The following is a 21,954-nucleotide window of genomic DNA, read 5'->3' on the forward strand; positions in this document are numbered from 1 at the left end:
CCTTGTATGAGCCCCTTGGCCAATATGGGTGCCTTTCTTTCTTCCAGAACGTATTAGTGGAAAATACGAATAACATTAACTCTTTGTCTGGAGGCAATGGATCAAGAGTCAATTTGCAATTTCCCTACCCTCCTTCTGCTCTCCTTCTAAGAAGCACACAGTGCTCAGGATTATTTTGGCATTGGCTGTAGAAGCATCATTTTGCTAAAGACAGGAATGTTCTCTCCACCTCCTTACCTTAAGAAAATTTGCTTTTCTTCATGGTATCACTTTGCTCAAAATATCCCAGTGTCTCCAAACAGAAGATGAAGCCAGCAGGCTCCCAACCTCCCCACAGAGCGCTTTCAAATGGGACCGATTTCACCTTCACTCAAACCCTCTCCTCTGGGCATTGGAACCCTGCGACTGCAGCCCCAAACACCCTAAAGATTTTTGGCCCTGACCCAAAGGTTTTCTTCTGAACCATCATTACCTTGGATCACTTTAAATTCCGTGAAAATCACCCAATTAAGCTTTGCTTCACATTTTGCTGACTTACTCTATTCCAACAACTTGTATCGCTACGCTAATAACTCACTCCCATGACTGCTCTGAGGAGCTTATTAGCTCCTGGAACTACTTCACCTCTGACATTTTACAGTAGACAATCTCACTCCCTAGAAGGGGGGGGGAAATCATCCTTCCGCTCTTCCCCTCCCCGCATCCATCCTAAGAAGCCTCCAGTCCAGCCACCCTCCCCCTCTCTCCATTCCTCAGCCTCGTAGGGCTCCCCGTCTCTAGCATGTGCCTTGCAGCCAGCATTTTGGCAACACTTGCTGGTCACCACCCATCTCTCTCTGTCCCGGGATGAATGCACCCATCTGTTTTCTCTCTTTCTGTTCCTACTGCACTGGCCCTACCTAAGGAGAATCTGACCATGTACTGATAGACCAACAATGGGACTGTGTATTTCTTAACTTCAGCTATGCACTGGTTCTTCTACTGTCCTATTCATGACAGAGCCTCTGCCAAGTCTTTTCAATGACACTTAAAACATCTAATAATCCTAGCTACTATTTATGGGCAGCAGGAAAGCATAATGCCAAGTATTATCCCAGGATACTAAATATACTGTACTAATAATTATCACAACCCTTGGGCAGTTACTTAACCTCTCTGTGCCCCATAGCCTCGCTTGTAAAATGAAACAGCATTACTATCTCCATCAGATTGTCGTGGGTACAGAATGAGATAATGCATAATCACTATATGGCATGCGGTCCTCAAAAAAGGGGAGCTCTAGTAACAGAATGATGATGATAAGGATGAAGATGGTTGCCCTGTACACTTATTATTATCCCAATTTTATGGCCAAGATTACTGAGGACACAATATCACACAGCTGGTAAATGGTGGTAGGAAGTTCAAATGCAGGTCTCCCTGCTTCCAAAACACATGCTTTTTCAATGCTATTTCCACAGCATCCTCCTCAACCTCCCTGCTACTTCAGGAGGAGGAGTAAGCCCATCAGATACCCTCAGATTTGTAAGGAGCACTAAAGAGGGCTCAGCTGACAGGTGCATGGGCATGAGAAATCCATAAAGGATTCCAAGGACACTCAAGATGAAAGACTCATAATTTCATTTTATGTAAAAGGCGGTGCTTCAATGTGTTTTGTTCATTCATTCTGAGATATTCTTCTCTATAGTCACTACCTTCCATAACAATAGAACTGCTTTGTCAAGAAAGGAATCTTTATGAAATGTCACCATACAAGTTTTAAGTGAAAGACATATTTGATTTACCTTGTTTAAACTGAGTGGCTATGATCTTTTATTTTCAACAGCAAACATTAAATTCGTGTCAACTAATTTCATACTGTTCTTACCAAAACATGTTTGTAATAGTCCCATAAATATTGCTTAAATTTTAAATAAAGAAATTCTTTTAATAACATAAAAATTGACCTACTGCAGAACATACTTTGTTGCTGCCTGCCCAGTTTTAAGTGCCTTCCATTTGGGTAACAGCATCCGGATTTGTCTTTAGCCACTCTCCCAAACTTTGACCACCTGGTCAGGTGGAGCTAATGGTGCTGGTTGGCTCCAGTGGTGGGCATGTGACCCAGGCCTGGCCAATGAGAAACCCACGTTCCCCTGGCTCACTGGTTGATTCAGAGGGAGGCACATGACCTCATGTTGTGGCAGGGAGAGCCCTAGCCCCAGGACTTTTGATCACACTACTGGGAAAGAAAAGCTCTTTTTCCACAGGAGTTATTAAGCTGCTAAGAGATGACCATCTCCATTATCACTTGGGGAAAGCTTCCTAAAAATGGAGCTCAAAACAAGAAAGCAGAAATGAGTTTCTTCCGTCATTTGATCACCTGGATCCAGCTGTGCCTGGGGCCAAACCCCTGGAGCTTTTCCATTACACATGCCAATAAATTCCTTTTTGTTTGTTTGTTTAGGCCAGTTTAAGCTGGACTTCTGCCATTTCCAACCAAAAATATCCCAAAGCAACCTATTTGTGCCAAATAGCTAAGATAATTCACTGAAATAAAATGGTTGATTTTTCCAGGTTTGTGAAAGCAGCCAAATGTCGTCACACTGAATTCATGTCTATTTTGTTTTGCATGTTACAGAACTGTGATTTAATTTTGAAGAGACAGAGGAAGAGAGAATAAGAAAGACTCACTTGCTGATATGCATGAGTCTGTGTTGTGGTGATTCAATTTCTATACAAGCATACCTCAGAGATAATGCAGGCTAGGTTCCAAACAACAGCCATAAAAGGAATAAAGCGAGTCACATGAATTTTTTGGTTTCTCAGTGCATATAAAAATTATGTTTTTATAACTACACTATACTATAGTTTATTAAGTGTGCAATAACATTATGTCTACAAAAACAATGTATATACCTTAATTAAAAAATACATTATTGCTAAAAAAATGCAAACAATCATCTGAACTTTCAGCAAGTCATGATCACTGATCACAGATCACCATAACAAACCTAACAATGAAAAAGTCTGAAATATTATGAGATTACCCAAATATGACACAGACAGGAAGTGAGCAAACGCTGTTGGAAAAATGGCTCCAACATAAAAAATAAAATAAATAAAATTAAAAAAAAAAAAAAAGAAAGAAAAATGGCTCCAACAGACTTGCCTGACGCAGGGCGGACACAGAACTTCAATCTTTAAAAAATGCATTATCCGCAGAGCGCAATAAAACGGGGTGCAATAAAACAGGGGGTGTGCCTGTGAATCTTCACCCCTACTTCCCTCCTCATCTCAAGTTTCTAAGGTTAACCTCCTAAGTTGTTGAGCCTTCCCACCTGTTCTGGGATTCACTTCCATCACAGATCCCCCTCCTCAAAGATGACCCCCTCCCCAAGCCACCCCCAGCACGTCTCACTCCACTGATTCCTACCCTGGAGTCCACAGGTGTGTGTGTGTAAGACTGATGAATCACAGACCTCTACCCCTGAAACAAGTAATACATTATATGTTAAATAAATAAATAAACAAACAAACAAACAAACAGAAAAAGCAAAACAAACTTCCATACACAAGATCATCCATGCACCCAACGGTGCAGAAACAGAAGAAATGAAGAAACGGAAGAAAAGCATGTAAAATGTTAATGGTGGCTGTCTCTGGTGGTAGATAAGAGCTGATGTTTTCTTTCTTCAAAAAATATTTTTCAAATTTTCTAGGTATTCCTTTTCTTTTTTTTTTTTCTTTAAAGATTTTACTTATTTATTTGACAGAGAGAGATAGCGAGAGCAGGAACACAAGCAGGGGGAGTGGGAGAGCGAGAAGCAGGCTTCCTGCCAAGCAGGGAGCCCAATGCAGGACTCGATCCCAGGACCCGGGGATCATGACCTGAGCCGAAGGCAGACGCCTAACGACTGAGCCACTCAGGTGCCCCCTAGGTATTCCTTTTCTAACAGAAATATATTTTTTAAAATGCTTCCTCTTTTTTTTTTTTAACTTTTTAAAAAGTTTTTACGTAAATTCCAGTTAGTTAGCATACGGTATAATATGAGTTTCAGGTGCACAATACAGTGATTCAGCACTTCTGCCCATCTCCATCTTTAACCTGCTAACACCCTTCCCTCCCTTACTAGCAAACATTGTAAGAAGAGAGGCCACATACCACCTCCCCGCTCCTTGCCCACTTCCACTTTCACCCAATTACTACTCACACCCCTCGATGGAAACTACAGTCCCCCAGGTGCCCAGTGGTTTTTCTTCCCCCATTAGCCCGGCTGACCTCTTTGGATTAATGGCCATCCCTTCCCTCAGCTCAGATTTGAAATCGCAGCATGATCCTTAGATTTTCCTCTCCTTTCCTTCCCCATTCTGTCATTCAACAAATCTTGATCATATTCCAAGCATACTTTGAACTCATCGGCTCTTCTCTCTCCCATTGCTACTGTCCGCGGTCTGCCCCTCTGGTGGCCTCACGGCCTTCCCTCCCTGTGCCTCCACCCTTCCCCCACCTCACATACCGCACTGCTTTGGGACTTAGCACCCTAAAGCGCAAATATAATCGTCGCCTCCCCCCCACCTTAAAATTCCTAATGGTTCTTGAATGCGTGCAATATCGAGTGGAATTACTGGTCTGGCACCAAAGGCCCTTCACAAGCCAGCTCCAGCCCCTTGGCCTCATCCTTCATCTCTGCAGAGCACGCGCCATGGACTCCAGAACAAACCGACAGGCTCCCTGCAGGAGAGTTGAGGTTCTCTTACACCCATGAGCCTCTTGTCATGCTCTTTCCTCTGCTCTGGGCTGCCATTCTTCCCTTCTCTGCACGAACTCTTATTCATCCATCAAGACCCAAACCGGCATTAAATTCTGACTATGTCAATAAATGGCACTTGTCACACTGTATTTTGGTCCCCAGTAGACACTAACCTACTTAAGGGCAGAAGTGTCATTTTATCTGTTATTGTATCCTGGCTTCTTGCCTGTAGAAAATTGGCAAATAAACAGGAAAGAGGAGAGAGCGAGTAAAAATCACAAACCTTCCCTAGAGAATGGATTTTTTGTTATATTAAGAGAGTAACTACGGTATTTCTCTCTCCTAAAAATAACCATAATTCCCACTCCCCACAAAAGACTTATGTTGCCTGTATAATATGGTGGCTGCCCTATTTGAAATTCTGTACTTCTTAGCACCCATTATGTGATTTTGGCCACTTCTTTTGGTTTGGAATCAGTCTCTCTAGATTAGAAAAGAAATTTTTAGATCTTCATAATAAAAAGTTTAAATTGTCTTAATTTCTTAGCACCTTGTTCACTCATAATCAAGATTTATAAATCTATACCTTCTACCTAAAAAAGGAACATGTTTGAATATACTTTTGTGCAAGGAAAAATAATACTATAATATTCTTTTAACTTTTCTTGTTTACTACATTTATTTCTAAAAGGGTCAAGTATTAAATAAAATTATATCTTCCTAGGACATACAATGAGGTATATATAGTCACAGAAAATTTAAATCCAGAGAATTCAGGATTTCAAAAAGTAATTAAGTGGCATCTCCCATCGTGGAATAGTTAATTTTGTTGACAATGGCATCACGAAATTTTATTAGAAATGTCCATGCCTCTAAAAGAAAGAAGTCAAGACATCAATCTCTCCTTGAATAGAAATGATGGGATTCCTCAGCAACTGTTCATTAAACACCACGTTCAAAACACGATACTATAACTATGGGAGACCTTCAGATGAGTAAGATATTTCACTTCCCTCACTGCCCAAGAGGGACAAGAAGATAAATAACTACAATATAAGCCCCATATGATGTGTCATAAGAACGGTCCAAAATGCTCGAAAAGTTCAGAAGAAAAAGACATTCTATCCAATTGAGAGATCCAAGAAATTCTTCTTGCAAAGAACAAGACAGAAGCCCTGAAGAATAGCTAAGATTTTTTTACAAACAGAATTGAGAAAAAGGCCATTCCAGGCAGAGGAAATAGCAGAAACTGAGGCAGAACATGGGAGGTCAGTTTGGGCCCTGTGAGAGGTCTCAGTGCAGCATGTCAGCTCACTTCTCATCCTCGGCCTTGCTCACTCCCACTGCAGTGCTTCCTTCCACCTCATGCAGAGTCCGTCAGAGAAAAGCTAAAAACATAAATGGCCTTCCTGTTCCCAAAGGATTCTGGGCTCGGTCCAGCGGGCAATGGAGAATAATTACAAGTTTTTGAGCAGAGGTCCTACAAGGGCAGGGGAGTGCTTGAGGAAATTAATCTGGCAATAATGTATAGAAATGGAAAGGAGAGACCCAGATACTGCAATGAAAGAAATAGGGTAAGGATGCTGAACTGGTTATTGCTACATGTTTTGGTAATAAACTCAAACAGTGCAACCAGGAGTTTGAAACAATGTATATTGCTTCTTGGGTACCTAAAATCCCATAGAAAATATATATTTAACTCCTGAAAAACCTTATAATCCCATTCTCATCTTCTCTAATTCCTCTTTATTATAATAATAATAAATCTGACTCTATTTTTGATGTTTGACCACTGACAGCTTTCAAGTCCAACCACTCCCCCTTCTGCCTCACATCAGTGCAAGCTGATTAGAAAGCTGGGGAATGCCTTCCTTTGTGCTGGTGGGGAAGATAAAACTATGCAAACCTCTCCCATGCACAGAAGCCCTCGACCAGCCTCACTCCCAACTGCAATAAAAACCAAAGCCACTCCCGCCTCCCCTTCCTTCACTTTTATGTGAGTAAGAAATCTTCGTGCCCTCCTTGGTGTGTGTGTGTGTGTGTGTGTGTGTGTGTGTGTGTGTGTGTGACCATCAGTCCTAACATCCAAACCGACTGTGGGTGGGTGGGGCAGGGGTCCATCCACTCTCCACGGAGTAACCACAAACACTCTTAAATAGTGAACTACTGCAATGTCCCTACTGTTCTAGATGAGGTGTGGAAAGATGCAGAGAAGGGGCATGATGGAAATACTGGAAGGGCTCCTGAGCTCCAGAAACATCTCCTTGGGGGATACCTGCCCCTTGATTAAATGTCCTGTGGTTTGACTAGGTTGAATGGTCATATACATTCACTCAAATATCCAATCATCAACTTTAAAACAATTCAATGTGTGTTTGGTACATGCTTGCCCCAGCCTCTCCCCACTGACTCACCCTAACACATAGTCACAGGAGCTACGTGCTTAATTAATTCTCCCATACCTACTTGCTTTCAATTAGAAAAAAATCTCAGCACAAGTTGGGAAGGAAGCACAATTAAACATTTCCCTCTCTTAAAGTTCTGAGTTACAGTGCTAGGGCAACTGAAAGGCAGAATAAATAATAACAGAATAAGTAATAACACAATGATATTCTTCAAATAGCAGTTTAGTTATAAACCAGATGCTAATCTTGATTTTTGCATAATATAGCATGTATTCCCATATCTTTTCAGGCATACCTACATCTATCGAAAGGGCACAATCATGAAAAACAGCATCTTCCTCAAAAAGAGTTTAGAAAATCATAATATTAACTACTTACACATCTTTAGCTGCTCCTGCAGGGCCTAGGGGGGAAAAAAAGGTTTTGCATTATTGTGCTAGAATTAAGACAAAAATGTGAAGCCCAATACCCATCTAAAATAAAGTTCTAGAAAAGACAAGTTGAAAACATGCCTTTTAAAAAGATCATTTCAAAAGGAAGAAAGAAAAAAGAGTAGGAAAACCATTACATTCAAATCTTACGTTTTGAATTTATTTTGCCATTTTTAACAATTCCTATAAATTATAAGGTGTCGGTTCTGGAAGGGATTTTACAGATCACCTAATCCAATCCCTTCATTTTACAGATAAACTGACAGAGTCGGGAAGTATTTTCATTTCTAAGTCACACGCCTTCTAAGCTGGTGTCCACATGGCCTTGTTCTAAGTCACACAATGCATTAGCCACAAAGCGAAGTGACGTAACAAGACAGAGGGAGGTGATATCCTCAATTAGAAGTCTCAAGGATACCAGCCTAGCTCCAAAGGGAGTTACATGCATTTCTAACTCTGCTCCTATTTGCTACTGAGCCCCTCCCCTTGTCCCTGCTTCCCACCCACATGCCAAAAACAACCCGTCTCTTTCGGACCCCATTCCTATCATTCATCACAGATTCTCTGCCACACATGTTTGGTCCCATTTCCACACTTCCTCCTCCCACTATCCTCATCTGAGCGACACAGACCTTGGTTCCATCTTTAGTAGGTACATAGCATTAATTGTCTTTTAACCTCTTAAAACCTCACTTCCCTCACTTGTGTCAAATGAGGATAATAAGAGTACCTTTTTCAAAAGTCAATGTGCAACAGAGAGAATAAATGAAATGACCACTGCTAAGAGAGTTATTGAAAATGGAGCTGGGAGGACACTAAGGAGGCGGGGCTCATGCACATCTTCTGCCCCAAATTCTCAGAATTCTTTTTGCTGAACTCAGCTAAAAGCCAAGGCATCTATTTATGTCATAACGGACATAAACGGACTTTCTCTCTAACATGAGTGCTAGCAACCAATCACACAGTTTAATGTAACTGTACTTAAACCAGGGCCAAACACCTTTTCTTCAAAACAAGTTATGTAAGTCTTCTCTTTCTTCTTAAAAAACTCTAACCTCCTTTGTCTCTCCAGAGCACGTTTTCAACTTCGTTTGAATCCCGTCTCCTGGATTGCAATCCCTAAGACCCCAAATAAACGCCCATATGTAATTTTGCAGCTTGCAGTTTTGTCTTTTGTTATTTGACGTTACTGTGAAGATTTGTTTTTTTAAAGATGCATGTCAACACTTAGCACAAAGTCTGGTACATAAAAACAGCTCACTAAGTTGTTATTATTAGCAGTAAATTTAATTAGAAATTAATATCTCAATTTCCGTATCTACGAAATGGGAATTAAAATAACCTCTACCCAAGTCACGGAAATGTGAAAAGAAAGAAAGATGTGCTACACAGTAAGCAAATAAGCCTGCAGGAAAGGTTATTGCCAAAACTGCAAGAACTGTACCCTGGTGATATTAATTTAAGATCCGTTAATCTGCAAATTCAAAGCAGAGGATAAAGATAATAAACACTATGCCTCAAACAAATTCTTGTAAGGCTCTGGCCAAACCTTAACTTTGTAACAAACCTCATTCCTTTCTTTATGAAAGATTAACATTTCTATGTCACAACTATCATTAAAATTATATAAATAAAAACTGCTTTGGGGCGCCTAGGTGGCACCACCAGTTGAGTGTCCGACTCTTGGTTTCAGCTCAGGTCGTGATCTTGGGGTCCTGGGATCCAGCCCCACATCGGGCTCTGTGCTCAGCATAGAGTCTACTTGAGATTCTCTCTCTCCCTCTCCCTCTGCCCCTCCTGCTCATGCTCTCTCTCTCTCTCTCTAAAATAAATAAATAAATAAATAAATGCATGCTTTGGAATCTGAGATCATAAAACAAAACAAAACAAAAATCCTAAAATTGAAAAAAAATATCTTAACATAAGAACAAAGGAGCACTTTGATAGGAAAAGATAAGCAAAGGATTAGTAACACAAAAAACCTGTGCAGATGAATATTTTATTTCAGAGTCAAAACAAGCATGAAAATCTGGAAGAAAGTCTAGAAAGAAAGTAATATCCTGATTTTCATATTTTCATGTTCATGGGAAAAGTACGGAGAACGTTCCGGGGTTTTGTCGTGGACAGGGGATGGGAGAGCCAGAGGGATCACAAACTCTGATTCTGCAAAGTCTTACAGAGAGAAGAAAGCAGAGATCATAATGAGGACAGTGAGTCCTCAGCAGAGAGATGAAGGGCCATCGAATACAATCCACAGCAAGAGCAGAGGGGACAGAAGCCATCCCACTTCATCTCAGGGGGGGCCCAGAGTGGCAGGGAAAGAACAGCAGGGAACAGGAAGGCAAAGACCCACACAGAGTCCTTGCTCAGATCATTCATCCAAAGGTCACGAAATCAGTGCTTCAGTTTCTAATACTGGGCAGGTAAAGGCAGCTGAGAAGACAAAGCACAAAAACGTGCGTGGAACTAGTTTCAAAACAGCAACATGTTGTCTAATGAATACTGATTTTAATCAGCCACCAGGAACCCTCCATCCATTTCACCTGATTGCTCCGGGCTCCAGGCACCCTCAAAGCTGCTTCCCCGCTGGGATCACCACCTAGCATCCCAGTGGGCCCTGGGCAGATGCCTGGTGTTACCTTCCAAAAGGAAATCAGCACACCATTTCTTCTGTTCTCAAATGTCCCTCCTTTAAAGGGTACCGTCTATTTAATACGCACAATGGGGGTGGGCAAAGACGTCAGAAACTACATGCAGTATACGCGTGACTGTAATATGGGCTCCGTTTTTTTGTTTTTTTTAAAAGGGAAGAAAATGTGCATCTTAGAAGCAAGGGAGCATGATATTAATGATCAGCTTATAACGAGGACAGGTAGAACATGACTCCCGAACATAAAACTTCTCAGAGTGGGGGAAAAAAAATGTGTAATTGTTAGAAACCCTTGGAAAACTATCAGAATACGTAGGTATATAAAAGATAGAATATCTCTTTGTTCTGCAAAAGTATAAAATCATAAAATTAATAAACAGAAGAAAAATTATTACCCTCACTACAACCTTGTAATCACACTTCACCTATATATTGATTGTAATTAACCAGATGGAGATCTCTACTCTTAGAGAATTTATGCAAAAAAAACACTTTATCTAGAACAATTCAGATAGTGGCAAAATCCCATTTGCTTTAAGTTGTGTTTATGGTTGTGTGACTTACCCTTTGCTAAACAAATATTTATAATGGTATCTAATTCTTTCTAGGCCCCTGGGATAGAGCATTGATTCCTGTTAGCACCACTCCATTCCTGCCAAAATGACTTTTTACTGTTTAAACATAGCCTTGATGTATTAACATAATGGCTTAGAAGAAGCAGAGATGGGGGTAATGTAACAACGCTTCTTGTAGAATGAAAGCACCACAAAGTACATAAGACTAAAGATTTGATGATTATATAAAGAATGATAATTTTAAGTATCTTCCTAAAAAAGAAAAAGGGGGGAAGGTTTGCTCTCAGAAAAGTATTATATGCAGTTTCAGTGACAAAAAAAGTAATTATAAATGGTTAGAGGTCTGTAAGGAAGAACATTTCCTTCTGAAAAGTAGGAAACAATTAAACATTGTTGGTTGTTCAAAACATCACTTCACCATGACCGTGTATACCTTTTACTTTACGCACTTCAAAAGATTTTAATATTTTGTTCGAGTCTCAAAGTCAAAAGTCTCCGTCACTTAAAAATACATAGCAAACCCAATTTATCCATGGGGCGCCTGGGTGGCTCAGTCGTTAAGCGTCTGCCTTCGGCTCAGGTCATGGTCCCAGGGTCCTGGGATCGAGCCCTACATCGGGCTCCCTGCTCTGCGGGAGGCCTGCTTCTCCCTCTCCCACTCCCTCTGCTTGTGTTCCCTCTCTCGCTGTGTCTCTCTCTGTCAAATAAATAAATAAAATCTTTTAAAAAAAAGAGAGAACTGTATAAACATAACTGCAGAAAAATAAACAAAATTCTCTTTAATTCTGACAGCTCGTGATGTCTTCTCTGACCCATAATAGTTCCAAAACTACATCATAGTCTCAGTTTGGCCAAAAGAAGTAGAAAAACAGCTCTCAGTTCATCCAAAGCAATGTTATTTTTCAAGAAGCCAATAAAAGAACTAGATTCATAAGTCATTTTTTTCAATAAAGGAGATAAAAAATCAGGTCAATATGTCCTAGAAATATAAAATTCTGTTCATGAATATGGAAGCTCTTGCAGAAAATCTCTTCATTTGCAGGTTGTCCTTGTTGAGCATCTACACTTTAGGGAGCTAAAAATTAATAAAGGCAGCCACATAAGGACAGACATAGATAAGGCAGTGACACCTGGCTACTGTATTATAATTTAAGCCATGTCTACACTGAGCGGTAAGTGGCTTGTGGCTGAACTGACTACCTCACTGATGTCACCTTCACGACCCCTGCACGTGGCCGTGAGGTCAGTTTCAGGGAGCTGGGACGCATGAACGTCCCGATTCCGTCACATAGGTGATAAGTGCCTGGACAGAGGTATTTCCATCTCCCATCATTCACTGTCACTTCCAACATGGAACCTCCAAGAGTGTACTGGTCACCTACCTCTTCGAAGCTGCCTTCCCTTTAGAGGCAGCAGAACCTTCCAGTTACCCAGGCATTAGTTTGGGTTCATGTTTATTTCTCCCTCCCATTCAGCCTATCCTCAGCCTGGCTCTCCCAGGGGTCTCTGGCATCAACGCCTCCAGACCCTTTTCACTGCCCTGACCCCAGACAGCCACTGCTGTATGCCCACTCTTTCCTTCTACACCAGTTACAAAAGTCTGTCCCTATATTCATAATAAATAGCATAGTGAGTACTCACAATGTACGAGGCACTGTTCTAAGCACTTTACTAACATTAACTCATTTCATATTGCAGTCGGTTCTATTCTTACTCCCCCATTTTACAGTTGAGAAAACCAAGGTACAGTTTAAGCAAGTTAGCCCAAGGTCATGCAGCTGATAAATGACAAAAGCTGGATTCGAATTTGGGTCTTTCGACACCAGAGCCCACCCTCAACTCCGAGGCTTGGCTTTCCTGCTTGTCTGTCCTCCTCACCCTCCATTCTACCCACTCTTCCTCTCCAACACCCTATAACACACGTGAACTACTAAAGCCAGTCAGGCCAGACTTACTGCCCTGAAATGCATGGAGCCGATTTCTGTCCCTATGATTTCATACAGCACTAAGAATGCCCTCCCTTCCATTATCTGCTTATCCAAACATGACCTATTCTTCAGAACCAAATCAAGTGCCACTTCTTCCAAGCAGGCTGCCCTGACTGCCTGAGGTTTTATTTTATTCTCTCAATTGCTGTATCAAGCACACAATTTAGGACATCATTTTGCATCTTCTTTGTTTCCCCAGTATGTTCGTTCATTCAACAATAACAACAAAAAAACTTCTTTGGGAGCCAAAAATTCCATTGAAAGTTTGGATCCTAGTCTAGAGGCTGAGGGTACAGCTGAACAAGATGCAGGAGGCTTTCATGAGGCCTACATTTGCAGGAAGGGAACAGAAGAGGCGGTGTATAAATAAACAAAATATCAGCTCTCCAGCAAAGAGAGTTTCAAACAGAGAGAAAACAACAAGAGTCAGTTCAGCATGTTCAGGGAACTGAAAGAGGGATGGTGGGGCTGGGGTCTGGGGGTGGCGGCAGGGAAATAGCAGGAGACATAAGTGACTTCTTGGATGCTATCAACAAAATTTTATATTATGTCCCCGATACGGCCTGGGCTCATGCTAAGCACAGCAGCAACATCTCAGTCCTACCAAACCATTTAAAGATGTAAATTAAGGCTGGACCACAGAGCTAAATCAAGAGAAGAGAATGCAATTATCTAGCCAATTGAGGACGAAGAGAAAACTAATCTAAATAATTGGACCCAAAAGGATTGTATTAACTCCCTGGGTACACTGACAAAATAGGATAAATATTAAACTCCTCCTCTTCAGACTATTGTTATATAAATAGCAGAAGAACCATTACAGAAACATTCTGACAATAAACTGCCACGGAGTTATGATCAGACAGTTGCCAGTTACAAATCTCTGATAGAAAAACTACAACTAAAAAATTCAGTCAGCTATCATGAGCAGAATACATCTGAAATAAGTCCTCTGCAGCAAAGAATTTCTACAGCCTTAGCCTGTATTGACACAGGCTATTGTAAATATTTGGAACCATCCAAACATTTTAAGGGATTTTCTGGTTTACCTGAAAAGAGATTGCCTGGCTTACATTACAGACTTGCTTACCCATCTATATGTATAAGTGTATAAAAGGGAATGGCCGACCTGTTCAGATCATTAGCTCAACCGCAGGGCTGCTCATTTCTCTGCCTAGTTAAAAACCATGTTCAAGGAAAAACGAGGGGACAGAGAATCTGCTGAGAGAGAGAGGTGGGGCTGGAGAGCAGAGAGAAACAGATCAAGAGCTCCCTGCCTTATAGAAAATGCAACACTTTTAAAATGGATTATTTAATCCAGATGTTTCTCTATAGTTTAGGGGCTAGACTCTATGCAGGACAAATACAGTAAATCTTCACTGAATGGAAAATAGAAGAAGTCCTCCTAATACAGTTCTAGGTTGGGGAAATCAAATTCCTATGTTGAGAGAGTGACCTTACTAAAACATGAAAATGGAGAAAGCTCTCGTGCAAATGAAATTGTTCTCATGACCCCATCTGGACTGACAGCTCAACTCCTCCCCGAAGCCACCTGTGATTAAACTATATTATTCAACATCTCCTGGGCACTTGGATGTTCACATGTATTCTATCATACTTTGCCTTGCTATTGTTCTCCAATGGTTAATCTTCCTACCTAGACTATCAGCTTCTCAAGAGCATGAAAGTTTGATTTCGTTCAACCACCCACTGCTGGATGCCCAAGCCTTGCCTTATAAGTTCCTAGTGAAGTGCAGTGCTCTGCATGGAGAGGTGGACTGGGTGCAAGCTTACAGTTAGAAATCTTTAGGAGAAATCTAACTGGAATTATTTAGAGCCTGAGTGATCTAGAGGCTGATTTCTATGGCTGTTTGATCATTTTACTGCACATCAGTTTTTCTACCTCTTGGACATACAGAATCCAATTTACTCAAGCACACTACTAAATATCAGTTTGTCATATTAACCAATTTCTCTAGACAAAAGCCAAGAAAGGCAGTTGTTCAGATAGCTCAGGGAGAGGGCAATTATCTCGTTTTACCTCATTACTTACAGAGTAAAACAGGGCTTATAATGGAGATTTCAGGTTTAAGGGTATTATTATAATGTGCTAATGCACCCTTTGGAAGTAGATTTGCCATGTTCTTCTAGAAAAATGATCAGTGAAAGCCATTTCACCTTCGACATGGTAATATTCCACTATTCTATAATAATTACAGTTTACACAGTGTTTTCACTCTGTAACTCAGAAATGTGAAATGAAATGCCCATAGCAACGCAACCAGCATAAAGCCGAAGTCAAGCTTGAGCCTCACTCTCCAGGCTCCAAGTTCAGCACCCTTCCCACCTTCTCTCTGTACTTTGTTATTTATGTATCTATGGCTGGCTGGATGGGTGGACTGGTTGATTGCTGAAAAGCTTAAGTATAACTATTGAATTGTATGATCCTGGGACATTTCAGGAGTTGGGCACTGTAAAGTACCTGGAGGACAGAAACAACATCTATTTTTTTTTAAGATTTTGTGTTTATTTATGGTGGGGGGGAGGAGGGGAAGGAGCAGAGGGAGAGGGATAAGCAGACCCCACACTGAGCATGGAGCCCAATGCGGGGCTCAATCCCAGGACCCTGAGATCATGACCTGAGCCGAAACCAAAAGTCACTCAGTGACGAACTGAGTCATCTGGGGGGGCACCCCCGGGACATCTACTTAATGCATTTATTTCATGCCACTTGGGTTCGGGACCACAAGTTCGCAACTTGGTCAATAGCATATTTGATGCTGATGTCAAAGTTCACAACGAAAAAATATTCAAATACCTTTGCCCTGTGGTTTATTTTTCTTCATCTTACTATTTCCTTTCTGAAACTAAAGTCCTACCACCAGCTGACAGAAAAATTTCAAAACAACAATGACCAAATCCCAAAGCTAGCCAGCTGGACTCTAGCAAGGACATGTTTGGGGAATGACTTCTCAAAGACTAGGGCAGATCCATCAAAGAGGTGATTCAATAAGTCCCTACTCATCATGTTCCCTCCTTAATGTTTTACAGTCTGCACTCTCTATCTGGTGCTTCCCTGAACAAAAAGCAATTTTTAGCAAAGTGCAAGCTAGAGGAGACAACAACATGCTCTGCCGTGAACTGTCCTTCATAAACAAAACAGGCTGCTCAACAAGAAGGCGTGCACTTGGAGTGGTTTTTTCAATATAACTATACCTCCTTTTACGTAGCAAGGGATGTGCACCTCAGCAAAAAAAAAAAAAGGTCAACTAAATATCTGTAAGGAGAATCAGATTTTCCCATTTTCTGACATTACCATTTCCAAATTACCTTATCATCACTCTGTTTTAGCAACAGTGCCCCTCCCGCCTATCCCTAAATCTGACAGGCATTTCATCAATAAATAAAAATGTTAATGAAGTAACCTAGCTCCATTTGAAAGGAAATGTTACAAATCCTTACTATGATTTTTTTTTAATGTGGATAACTGTTCTTAGCCTTTTTAAAGAGAGGGTGCCCATGCAGTGGATTGCATAGGACCCCAGTGCCTGTTAGATTGAGAGACACAACGCCTGGTGCAGGATGTGGCCTGGATACTGTTCCAGGTTTCCATGCAGAGCTTTCTGGCCATTCTCAGAATCTCGTTTGCCCTTGTTGGCATAAGACGCCAACTAGGATAACTAACCTGTCTCACGGTTATATGAACGGAAAAGATTTGTTCTCTGGTGGCTCCCTGCATATCCCAAGGAGGAGAATTTCATTTAAGATGGTAAAGATTATCTTTCAGAGATCAACTTTACAGTGAATCATTACCTGGGTTCATTCACAGCTCTAGGACTAGAATCCCACATATTTTAGTGTCTTCTCGGGGAAAACAGAATATTCCATGTGTAGTTACAGACAAAGAGGAAAAACAAACTTGGCCAATTCACAGAGCAGATTTCTACATCTGATCCCACGAAGTAAACGTCAAAATAAACTTTAAAATAAATAAACGAAAAAGGCTTGAATCTCAAGCGCCATCTTCCACAGATGTCTGGGTTAAGAGAAGAGAAGGCCCAAGGTCACGAAGTTATTGAGAGGGCATCCACCCCAGTCTGCTAGGAAATACTGCAGCATCGGACAGCTGTTTCCGTCTGCAGGTGGGGATGGGAGTTCTTTATCCAAAGGGATCCTAAAAGAGGCCAGCAGATATTACTCAAAACAGATCCAGATTCTTAAATCGGGAGACACGAGCTGGGTTAAAAGAGAAGATTGAGTTTGGTAATAAGTCACTTGACACAAAGCCTGGCTGACTGGGGGAATCTAGAAGATCTCGCCTGCCAATCAACAAAATGAAGTGGTATAAAAGAAGTTTTAATATATTTTTCTAATGAAAAATATATGAACAGATCACTGCTAATATTAAAGCTCTGTCACACTTAATCTAAAGCATCCTTAATACTGCAGCTTCTCAGAGAAATCCTACGAGCAACCCAGCCGCTCTCAGGTATCAGGACAGACTCCGATGAATTTTCAGAGCCCGGCTCGCAGTTTTTCCCAACCCCACTCACACCACCACCACCACCAAAAAAAGTCCTGAATTGCTCTGCCGCACTTTCCCGTTGCAGCTTCAGGGTTCCGACGGGCTGGCGGCGGGTCTGCGGGGCGAGCGTGGGGGGTGAGGGAGCGGATGCTGGCCACCGCCAGGAATCCTCACCCCCCGGAGGGCACCGGGCTACCCGCTGCAGGGGAGCCCCGCCGCGCGTCCTCCGCGCGCACCCTCCGCAGGATCGCCCTGCAGGCTCCCCTCGTCCGGGCGTGACCGCCCCCGCTCGGGGGAAATGCCCCGCTTCGGGTCCCTCCAAAAAGTGGGCGGCCTGGCCCACCCGCCCCCGCCCCGTCCCGAAAACGGGGACGAGGAGAGGGGGTTGCGCGCCCTCCCTCCCGCGGGTCCCCGCCGCGCCCCGCCGCCTCTCCCCTGGCCTCTCCCGCAGCGGCCGCCCGCCCGGCAGACCTCCCCGCCGCCCCCGAGTCCCCGGCCCGCGCCCCCGCTCACCTCGGCCGGCGCCCGCGCTGGTGGCGGTGGAGTTCCCGCAGCCCATCGCGCCGCTGGCCGGGGAGGCAGCGCTCGGGAGCTGGCGGCCGCCGGTCCTGGGGGCGGAGACGGAGGCGGAGGGCGGCGCGCCCCGGACCGGAGGCCGGCGGGGGGCGCGCGGGGCCGGGGGACACGCGGGGCCTCCCCTCCCGCCGCCGGGGGGTGCGGGCCAGGGCGCTGCTGGCCGGCGCGGGCCGGGCCGGAAGCCGCCCGGCACCCCTCGCCCTAGCCGCGGTCGGGGTCCCCGCCGGACCCACCCGTCACCTCGGCAACCGCGGCGACGCCCAATCCCCGGCCTCCTTCGGGCTCTCCGGCCGGGCATTGGTCGTCGTGAAGAGGGGGCGGGAGTTTAAAGTGGGTTTGGGGGCGAGGGCGAGGCTGGGGGCGTGGCCGGCGCGGGCAGCGGGGCGAGGCAGCAGGGCCGAGGATGCTCACCTACCCACCTCCACGCCCTCTTTGCCTTTTCTTCCCCACTTCCCTTCCCTGCTTCAGGATGTGGGCAGGAGGGCAAGCGGCAGAAACACCTATTTTGCATACAGTGGGCGCCCAATAAATGTTATTGAATGATGATATTCAGGTCTGAAGTCAACACCGAAATCCCATTTCTTCTTTAACAGAGAGCTAATGGAGCTCTGTTCCCCAACACACTTTGACTAGGAAAGAGCATGAAGTCTTCCCCAGGCCGGTCATATCAGCCTACTCCACTTTCATTGCATTTGCTGCAATTCTGATAGCCTGCAGGGCCTTCACTCACTTAATGACAGAACTGTGAATTCACTTGGCACCTTTCAACCCAATATTTGGGCAAGTGTTACTGGAGTCAGACTGAGTCACAATCCCTGCTCTGCCCCTTAATAATTGTGTGACCTCAGCAAAGTTACTTAACCCGTCAGTGTATCAGTTGTTTTACCTGTGAGATGGCGGGAATAACTGAAGCACATGTAAACACCTAACACAGTGCCTGATCCCAAATAAATGCCAGCTATTCTTGTTCTTAAGTCCTATTAGAATTGAATAATTATTCCCTGAAGGTAAGGACTGATTTATCATAGCATCCTCCTGGCTCATAGTACAGACTCGGTAAGTGTTTTGTGAGATGAATTCAAGCCAGGAATTAAATCTCCATTTTAAATCCATTTAATATTTATAGAGAGCCTAGCCTGTGCCAAGTCCTTTGTTAAAATTAAGTTCCAGTGATACAAACATGTAAGGAGCCAGTCTAACCAGGCAGACAGCTTATAAACAAATTAATTACAATATAGCAGGGATGTTAACCAAGGAATACAGGGTGCCACAGGAGCCCAGAGGATGCTGGGATCCTGGTTAAAAGATTTTCTAAAACAAAACAATCGTATTTAGAGAAAACCTTGAGCTAGAACCGAGGCCCTGATGGACTGTTGAGCATGACCTTCGAGGCAATGGAGAGCATGGGGTAATTTTCTCATTCAGGATACACCATCCCTCCTTTGAAAATTAGATATACCTGGGTGTGTTGTGAGATGGGAATTAATTCTTGGGCAAATAAGGGTGTTTCTGAGTTGTCTGACTTCTAGAAGCCCTGCTTCTCTACCTTGGCCTCCACCATCCTGGTTCAGTGGCTCCCTCCTTACAAATCCAGAATTAGGCGGGGGAGAGTAAAAGGGGAGGACTATCAAGTAACCAAAGGAAATACTCTTGCTTACTTCTGTGCTGATGCTGGACTCCAGTCCTAGGACACTTGGACGAAAGAGAAAAACAAAGCCTGACATCCAGTCAGTGGCCTGACACAGCGAGGCCTTTGGGTTCTTCTGTTAAACACAGTTACACAGAACACCAATCTCAGGGCCACTCTCTAACTCTGAGGAAGTGAGACCAAAAATAAGACCACTCAGTAATCTTGTCTGAGTATGACAAGAACAGGGTCACTGGCAAACCACAAACACAGCATCACTCAATCCTGGCTAACATGAATAATCTGCTACTTTTTTACCAGTTACAGTTTTGGCCCCAACCCAGACTTCCTGCCTCATAGATGAAATTTATTAAGAATATCCCACCATAGAACTGTCCCTCCTTCCTGACAATACCCAATCCAGAAAAAAAGAAGCCCTGCTTTCTTAAACCCCAACCATAACCACCTAACTTGAACCCAAATCCTATAGAATCTTTTCTAACATCCCATTACTGAGATACCTCATGGTTCCTTGTGGTGTGCATGCTCTTTCACTGCAAAAGCAATAAGCCCAACTTGCCCAGCTACCAGCATGTTCCTGGTGGTCTTTGGTGGGAGGACATTGACCCTTGTAAATGATATGTACTCTGCCTTATAAGGTTATAGAGTGTGTTATCTATTCATTCTTTCAACAAACACCATTGAGTGTTTGCTTTGTGCTAACCACTTTTCTAAATGCTTGAGATGGGGCAGCGAGCAAGGTACAGAGGAAAAATCTAGTGGGAGGAGACAGATCAAAATCAAACAAAAGATCACTTTAGATACTATAAGTGTGATGGAAACAAAATAAAGCGGGGCACTGAAATAGGGGTAGAGGGAGAGGTGCTGTTCTAGGTAGGATCATCAAGGAAGACCTCTCTAAAGAATGGATATTTTAGCTGAGGTGTGATTGATGAGAAGAAATCAAACATGTGAAGGCCAAGCAAAGAGCATCCCAGGCAGAGGAAATGGCAAGTGCAAGAGCCCTGAGGTAGGAACATGTACCTTGCTCGCTGCCCCATCTCAAGCAGAAAAAAAGGCCAGGATGGCAGGACTAGAGCAAAGATGGAGGAGGGTAGTTGGGGAGATAAGCCAGATACACTGGGTACGATGGGCTTTGTGAGGAGTTAAAATTTTATTCAAAGGGCAATGCAAAGTCATTTGATGAGACAATGTATGCAAAGTTCCTAATAAACTTCCTAGTAAGTGCCTTATAAATATCAGTCCTCTCCCTGATGTGAAGTGAAAGAAGTCTAGCATCTCCTTTTTCTTTTTTAGGAATTTATTTTATTTTTATAAACAACAGTTAATTGCATTTGGGTGTTTTCAAAAACAATGAGTCAAAAGAAAATCATTAATGCGTGTCTCATTTCCTGACTGGTCAGTTTTGGCTTCTTTCTCTGTGCCAGTTAAATCACACCACTGAGCTGTTGTTTTCATTCTTCAAACAAGAACTGATGTGGTGGTGTGAGGGAGAGAGAAGATATTCATGACTGAAATTGATCTGGCAAGGAAAAGAAAGCAAGACACAGGAGAACATGGAGCTAAATAAGTCTCAGCTTTCATGGTTTTTCTTCCATAAAGGGTTCCCCACAAAAGGTTTGGCAGCCTGAGCTTTATTTTTGTTTTTCTCCTTTTCCCTGTTGACATGCTGCAAGATGGCTGCCTCAGCTCTGGGTAGCTCATCCACACACAACAGAACTCAGCAACAAAAGGGGGATGTTTTTTTCCCCCCACTTCAGGTCCCTTTTTTAAAGCTGAGAGGCACTGGGAACACTTCCTCTCCCATTTCTTTGGCCAGGATTTGGATCATACGACTTTTCCTGATCCAACCACTGGGAAGGTAAAAAAAGTAGTAATTGGCTCTGATAAGTTACAATTTACCCCTGAGTCATGACAGGGAGTGCAGGGTAGACACCTGAACAAAACTGGGGCTCTGCCCTGGGAGGAAAGGGGGAGTAATTAATAGCTGTTTAACCAGATATTCATAGTCATAGTACATACATGCCCCTTTGTACTCTCTCTTCTGGATGAGTTCTCTTCTGGATTAGGCTTCGTACCCCCTTGGAGATGGGCACAGACCTATGACTGGCTTTGACCAGTGAAATGTGAACAAAAGTGACATATGACTCAGAGGCTCTGTGAGTTCCCATCTGCCGAGAGTTAGGAGATAGGTGTACAAGAGATTTGTTATGGGTACTGCCTGAAGGATCCAGGGGAGCGGGATCAGGAGTAGGCAGGGAAAGCCTTCAGGCTGCCTTGCAGGTCTGACACCCATCAGACAAGTAAGAAGAGGGATATATAAAGAGGAGTGGGTAGGAAGAAGCTCGGACTATAATGCCGCTCTGAAAAAGTCTTGGCCAAGGCCAAAGAGAACTTCAAATGCGGACTGCTTGTGGGGTAGC

At 43.2% G+C, this 21,954-nt stretch overlaps 1 long non-coding RNA gene across 1 annotated transcript in view; it reads right to left on the reverse strand.

Annotated features, from left to right (window-relative positions):
- Positions 1–17,978, reverse strand: part of LOC117998783 — a 31,819-nt gene extending 13,841 nt beyond the window's left edge. The window contains exons 1-2 of the long non-coding RNA XR_004676081.1: positions 17,821–17,978; positions 7,517–7,541 (exon numbers count right to left, since the gene is read on the reverse strand). This is a non-coding gene — a long non-coding RNA (uncharacterized LOC117998783). The remainder of the gene's footprint in view (positions 1–7,516; positions 7,542–17,820) is intronic.
- Between the last annotated feature and the right edge of the window lie 3,976 nt (positions 17,979–21,954).

Source organism: Mirounga leonina, unplaced genomic scaffold (assembly GCF_011800145.1).
Source record: "Mirounga leonina isolate KUSES-001 unplaced genomic scaffold, KU_Mleo_1.0 Mir_418, whole genome shotgun sequence".
Taxonomy (NCBI): domain Eukaryota; kingdom Metazoa; phylum Chordata; class Mammalia; order Carnivora; family Phocidae; genus Mirounga; species Mirounga leonina.